The following is a 7500-nucleotide window of genomic DNA, read 5'->3' as shown; positions in this document are numbered from 1 at the left end:
GCTGGAAAAATGGCATTAGGCGAGTACATACAATTTCGGCTGTTTTTTAAAAAAACTGGCAGGATTATTATAATTCTTTCTACAAACATCTATCAATACCATACCTTTCATATGGCATATCGTTTATGCAGCTAGTAGGCTACCACTATTACTTTAGCTTCTATTTCTACTTCAGCTACTACTACTACTTCAGCGACTACGACTACTGCTTCAGCTACTACAACTACTATCATTACTACGCCTACAGCTAGTACCACTACTACTACTATCTTCCAGCTTTGACAGTATTACAGTTTAGCTTCCAGCTTTTGTAACAATGTATTTCAGCACTTTGCTTCTTCAGGTAATGCAATTCAGCGTCTGTCAGTTTTCGATTCAGTTAAATTCCTTTTACATTTCTGCATTTTTAGCAATGCTTTGTGCTTTTCATTCAGCTGTCACTTTATTTGTTTCCAAAGATATTTTTTTAAATGGTGTGCATGTTCACATTGTTTACTCCATTTAAACTTTTGAAATCTGTTCAAATCCCTTCACTTGATTTAAGCCATTTAACGTTTCTTTTGCTATCTGTCTTGGCCAGGACACCTGAAAAGGAGATTTTTAATCTCAATGCTGTATTCTTCTGGTAAAAAAACTAAAATAAATAATACATCTTAAACTCTCACGTCAGGTAGCCAATGTACATCCACAATCTTGCCCTCACACTCTCCCTTCCCCCTCTCCCCCTCCCCCACACAAGCCTGTGCTTTATTTCTAGGTATAGTTAGGTAGGTTGCTGCCTTAGCTGTTGTAACACTTAGTTTATTTCACTAAGGTGCCTCTGTAAATTAACACAATTTTCAGCTGTTATTCTTCTTCTTCTTCAGGTAATGCATTTCAGAGTCTAGCAGTTTTCGATTTTCAGCAGTGCACTTTAATACATTTGACCTTTCAGATTCTTCAGTTAAATTCCTTTTACATTTCTGCATTTTTAGCAATGCTTTGCGCTTTTCATTCAGCTGTCACTTTATTTGTTTCAAAACATTTTTTTTTCTCACTTAAACACAGAAATCAACTACATTTGTTCCAGTGTTTGTTATATGTGAAATTAAGCAAAAAATACCCTCTCTCCGGCAACGCAGTCATTTGCGACGCCTTTCTTTTTTATTGTTGTATTTATTTGTCTCTAACTCAAGCTCCAATCTGTTATCGATCGATGCTTCAGATTTTGTGGATGCAACGGAATATATGATGCATAATTTTAGCAACACTTAAAATCATCGCCTGTTCTGCCTCCATTTTGTCCGTGGTCAAACCAAAGCAAAGTACAGTGACAGCGGCCGCACTTATCCCGCCCCTTGCAAGCCCACCCCCCTAAATCCCCCGTAGATTCTACTGATGTCTAAACGACATTGATGTCCGCATATAAAGCATAAATTGTGAATCACCCTCATGGTCAAAACTCCTAATATACAAATGAGGCAAAAATTTGTGAAAACGGCTTATAAGTAGAACATTTTTATGCTTTCTTCATAATGTATGGAGACAATTATTATGCTTGCTTCATGAAGTAATAGGTGAACCAAAATGTTATATGTTGTAACATTATAGGCAAAATAATATTATATTATGCGCTCAGAAATTTGTTACATTATCGACATGGATTTCCACATTATTCACCCCTTGCAAGCACGTGACCATGACCACGTGACGACGCCATGACGGACGGCAAAATCACCAGCAGAAGAGTGTAGTAGACGAGCAGGAAGTTTAAATAACACCATTAAATATATATATAGATAGATATTTAAATAACACTGTTAAATACATTATTAATAATAATATTATTTATGGATTCTATCGTTGTTGTGCCGTTATCGTTGGAGGTAGGGCATCTGGTAGGTGCCAAACAGACTTAACTTCAGACTGCATCAAGTCGCTTCAATTTGAGTGAGCTTCAATATGACAACAGCCTAGTCATAAAATATAGGGAAGCTGCCTGAGAAGGCTACTGTACCACCAAGAGGGCGCTGATAACCATGGCCCCTGCCTATAACTATCCTATCTATGAATGTATCTATCTATCTATCTATCTATCTATCTATCTATCTATCTATCTATCTATCTATCTATCTATCTATCTCTCAGTATCTGTGGACTTATAGCCTACTTATCTATCTGTAATAACCACTTGTGTAAGATACAGATGACACTGTTTGAGACTGATCAGTGAATTCTGACATTAGGCTACGTTTGTGAATGGGTAACGTTAGACTGCACAGCCCCATACGCTAGTTGGCACTTGCCCATAACACAGGCCACTCATGTTACAAATGACAATTTGACTCGGTCTCCATCTGGACATGGATGATGGTATGGCATTACACAGATTAAGTACAAGTAATTGGGAAATACATGAATCTTACCTTGTAAAAAATGTTCGCTGCAAATCCTCGAGTACTTGGAGGGCTGCCAGTCCTTTCTGCTTATAGCAGCAACCCATCGCTGCCTTCTCTCCCCATCGAATGGTATCCGGTAAAACGAAACATTGGCTTTTCCCTGCCTATTGGCACAGCCAACTGCACAACAAGAAATAACCATGGTACACGAACGAACGAACGAACACGTACCAGAGAATGTCTATTTTGCTTGCCGTCCGCCGACTACAGCATAGCTTTTCCGATACTTCCGCCGTCCGTCATGGAGTTCATAATTCGCGCGAGTTTTGCGTGACGTCACTAGCAAGGGGTGAATAGCTATGGGTTTAATTACAACTAGAGGTTGAGCAAGTGCGACACGGGCACGGAAACTCTAGTTATTATAATAGTTCAAACATAATTATATTGTAACGTTCACCCCACGGTGTGTCTCTGAAACGGGCCGGCCGACGTCCCTGTCTCCGCGGCCGCGTGGGGGACGCAGGTGCTTCTGCCGGGTGGTTGGGGCAACGCCCCTGTGCAGTGAAAGGTGTCTGTGGTGGGAAGGGGGAAGGAGGGATGTGAACAGGGGGGTTAGTCACTGTCTCTGGGGAAGTATGTGCAGGGGAAATGGGGCTTCGATAGGGCTCGTGTGCCCCTGTGTAGCCCCGTGCAGCGGTTGCGCCGTCGCCCCTCCGGGCAGGGGCCTGGGACTCCGAGCTTGGGGAAGGGAGGGAGTCCCCTCTGTACGGGGCCAACCTGTCTCTGTGGAGCGCAACCTTCTTTCTCTTTCCTGGCAGCTGGACCAGGTACAGTACTTCACCCAGCCGCTCCACCACCTGACAAGGCCCCTCCCAATCACAGTCCAACTTCTTCAGTCCCTTCTTCCTGCGGGGGCGGCCCACCCACACCAGCTCTCCAGCTTGGAAGTGTCTTCCCTTTAGCCTCATGTCGTAGCTCCTTTATTGTTTCATGCCCGTTTTCTCCAGCTGGTCTCGGGCAAAGATATGGGCGGACTCCATCCGATCCTGGAGTCTCCTGGCGTACTCTCTCCCAAGAGGAACAGCAGGGGTCAGGGGGCTTGCCAAAGGCCACCTCCACTGGCGTCCGTAGCTCTCGCCCCAACATGAGGAGGGCAGGCGTGCATGAGGTGGACTCCTGAACAGCGGACCTGTAGGCCATGAGGACGAAGGGCAGATGCGTCTCCCAGTCCCGTTGATGTTCCGCGGTGAGGATTGCCTGTTGCTTTCCCAGGGTCCTATTGAACCTCTCGACGAGACCGTCGCTCTGGGGGTGCAGGGCTGTGGTCCGGGTCTTATGCGTGCCCGTGCGCTCACACATGGCGGCAGGTGACGCAGTAGCGGCGCTCAGCCTTGTTGAAGGTTTTGCTGAAATACGCCCCCGCTCTCTCCCCCTCTGGCCCCGCCTGAGCCGGCACTGCACCCATGCCCATGTCGCTGGCAACCCGGGGTCCGGGGGGGTGAGGACGGGGGCCTCCGTCAGTGCCTTCTGGGGGGAGTTGAAGGCTTGTTGGCACTGTGGCGTCCAGGTGAAGTCCCTGTCCTTCTGTAGTAGGTGGTGCAGGGGGCGGCTGTGCAGGAGAAACCTCGCACAAACTTCCTTTAATTTGAGGCCAGGCTGAGGAAGCTCCTCAGCTGTCGTTGGTCAGTGGGTGTTGGCCAGTCTCTCACTGCATGCACTTTCTCCTCCAGTGTGCTGACGCCTTCTCCCCCCAGTCTGTGACCCAAACACTCCACCTCTTTCCTCATGAAGCGTCACTTATTCGGGTGTAATTTCAGGCCCGCCGCCGCCGCCACTCTCTGCAGCACCAGCCTCAGCGACTCCAGGGCTGTTTGGAAGGAGCTCCCATGGGCCAGGATGTCATCCAAATACACCAGACATCTCTGACGGGGATGCCAGCCAGCACCCTGTCCATGAGTCTTTCGAAGGTGGCTGGGGCATTGCACAGGCCGAAACTGAGGACCTGGAACTGCCACGACATCCCTGACCGTACAGAAGGCAGTCTTTGGTCTTGCTTCAGGGCTGAGGGGCAGCTGCCAGTATCCACTTCGCAGGTGGAGTGAAGAGAACCAGGAGGAGCCAGACACCAAGTCCAGTGACTCATCGATCCTGGGTAATGGATACGAGTCCTTCCTTGTCACACTGTTCAGTGGTCTGTAGTCCACGCAGAATCTCATCTTGGTGCTCCTCTTTTTCGACACCATCACCACTCCCGAGGCCCAGGGGCTGTCTGACGGTTCAATAATGCCATCTCTTTGCATCTCTTCAACCGCTCTGTCTGCAGCCTCACGGTGAGCCATGGGGAGGCGCCGGGGGCGCGTCTTGATGGGCCATGCATCCCCAGTGTCTATTTCGTGTTGGACCAGGTGTGTCAGGCCCACTTCACTTTTGTCTGTTAGTGCAAAAATTTCCGTAAAGTCAGACACCTTCCACAGCTCCTCCTGCTGCCATTGCTCCAATTGGTCACAGTTCTGTCTCCATATCTCTCTCACCGCCGACAACCTGTCCGTCTCCCCCACCGTAGTTGAGTGGGCTGGGGAAGATGAATGGGTGTGTGTAGAGGGGCTGACCGTTGCTGGGGGCATGGGGCACCAGTGGCAGGAAGCTGCGAACAGGGGGGTGATTCTCTTTACTGGGGTTTTTGTGTCGGTGGGGCGGTATCAATTTAACTGTGGGGCCCCCGGGAAAGGTCAATGTGTTCTTCCCCAGGTCCAGCAGACAGCGCACCACACAGGCTGTGCATACTCGCCGCTGTCATGCTTTGGAGGAGCCGACATGCCAGCGACGAAGCTTCTGTCATATCCTCTGCTCTGTCGGGGGTCATTGGAGCTCATTCCCGCGTCGTAAGCCATGCACCTCGCCGTCTCCCTCAAGCGGGCCTTGGTCTCCGCAGCACGCTCAAACTCTGCACGGGTATAACTGCAGCTCCCCTCCTCCTTCACTTTCGGCCGTGCCCCGCTCCCGTGCGCCATGTCCTTTGGCAGTACAAACAGCAGCACCCTGTGGCAGGTCTGCTAGCCGGCTAGGCTAATGGCAAACACCAGAGAAAAAACAGTCTGTCGCTTTTACTTCTGACACCAGTGTAACGTTCACCCCACGGTGGTGCAGCGTTGAATAAACAGGCGATGTCTGGCTTGCAATCATGCTCTTTATTTAGCAAATACAACGTTTGTCTCCGATCACTGTTGGCCGTGACCACGCCGTACCTCCAGCCGTAACACAGCTTAACTCCAACAACAACGTCGCTTCCGGACCCTCCTTCACGTTGCCCCCCCCCCCCCCCCCCCCCCCCCCCGCGAGACAATCCCCCATTAACCTCTACCAATAACATTAGTGCATAACCCAACACATGTGAACATTTGCATAGCTGCTGAACGCATAATAACAGAACCACATTAACCCAACTCGTTGCAATATAATTAAAATATAGAAATGATTGCCCTGGATTACCTTTTGTTGTGTTGTACCAGTAGCAGCATATGAGTTGAGCCACTAAACACATCGTATGTTTCAACATGAAGGACCCAGCTGGTTCATCAGGAACCCAGCGGACCAAAGCAACACTCCACAAAGGAATCAAATACTAGTATGTGTTCTAAAAATCACCCCAATAACAGCTGTTTTCTCCTGCTTTTAGCAGATTTGCACTAGAAGAAAGGGATGCATGCAAAGGGATTGCAGAGTGCACTGGAAGACAAGATTAGGCCATTAGAGGAGGAGATATAATCCCACCATTCTAATCTCTCTCTTTCTCTTGCTTTCTGTCTTTTTCTCGCTCCTTTCTCTGTCACTAATGGACAGTGGACAATAAAAACATTAATCTGTGTCGTATATGGGGTTGAAGGGTTTTTAGTGCTATATCTAGTGGAACACGGCGCAAAAAGAGTTTGATAACAATGTGCTGTAAAACAGTATTTTCTGCCATTGCTTTAGTTTGAGTGGGTAGGTAGGGAGAGAGAGAGAGAGAGAGAGAGAGAGAGAGCGAGATCGAGAGAGAGAGAGAGAGAGAGGGGGGGGGGGGGGGGGTGGGAGAGGGAGAGAGGGAGAGAGAGAGTCTTGTCTCTGTAGTCTCCCAGAGCAAAGGGTGGTGGGTTAAGATGGGACAAGGTTGTCCATGATTACACCTGTTGTTTTCAGGTGTAGGGCATTTCATTTTAGTTTCTGGTAATCTTTATTAATCACAAGTATTATTTGTTAAGACTCCAAGTCCAGGCTAAGCGTAAGTGGCCACATGGACAGCCTGAACAGTGAATCTCAGCTGCGGTACTGAGACACGTATGTAAAGCTCCTTGAAGCCGTATCTAAAGAGAAAATAAACCCTGAGCCACAAACAAATGACCACCACAGAACAACAGTCTACATCATGAGCCCTGAGGCCTCGGGGATCAGGGATCAACCTCTCCAAACCCCCCATCCCCACCCCCCAACCCACGTGGCGGCCAGCGGGACCTGAAGTGGGTCATCACTGAGGAGACTCCTCTCCTTCTCACACAAGCACCAGCTTTGGGCCCTGGATCCAGCTCAGAGGCCCCTGGGTCCCAGGATGAGAGCTTACAGCTAACACGCCTCAGCTCTGGGACCCAGGGGCCCCAGCCAGCTAGGATTAGGAGCTCCTGGTGGCCGTTGATAGGGTACTGGAGGATGGAGGCAAGGGACGGGCTGAGGCACAGCTCTCCTCCACGCCTCTCATTCCACCAATGGGAGAGGCCTGTCCCCCAATGATAAGCGGGCTTTAATGTTATTCCTGCTCTCTCTCTCTCTCTCTCTCTCTCTCTCTCTCTCCTCTTAACGTTCTCTTGCATTGATAACATTTTGCTCTATCCTTCTTTTCCTTTTTTCCCTCTATTTCTCTCTCTCACTCTCCCCTGACTCCTTTTAATTCTCTCCTCCCACTTATTGTCATCCTTCTCCTCTTCTTTATCTAACCCAGACCCTCGTTCTTCCTAATTCCTTCACTTTTACCATATCTCATCCTCTCTCTCTCTCTCTCTCTCTCTCTCTCTCTCTCTCTCTCTCTCTCTCTCTCTCCATGGCATATTTATATTTGCTTGTTTAGGGTTTTTTGAAGAACCCCCACTCTGTC

The 7500-nt window shown here is 48.6% G+C and overlaps 1 protein-coding gene across 2 annotated transcripts in view; it reads left to right on the top strand.

Moving 5' to 3' along the window:
• Positions 1-7500, top strand: part of cdh5 (cadherin 5) — a 36766-nt gene that overhangs the window by 4942 nt on the left and 24324 nt on the right. The window lies entirely within an intron of this gene.

The sequence above is a fragment of the Pollachius pollachius genome (assembly GCF_949987615.1).
Source record: "Pollachius pollachius genome assembly, chromosome: 2".
Lineage (NCBI taxonomy): Eukaryota > Metazoa > Chordata > Actinopteri > Gadiformes > Gadidae > Pollachius > Pollachius pollachius.
This window is presented reverse-complemented; position numbering and strand designations above follow the sequence as displayed.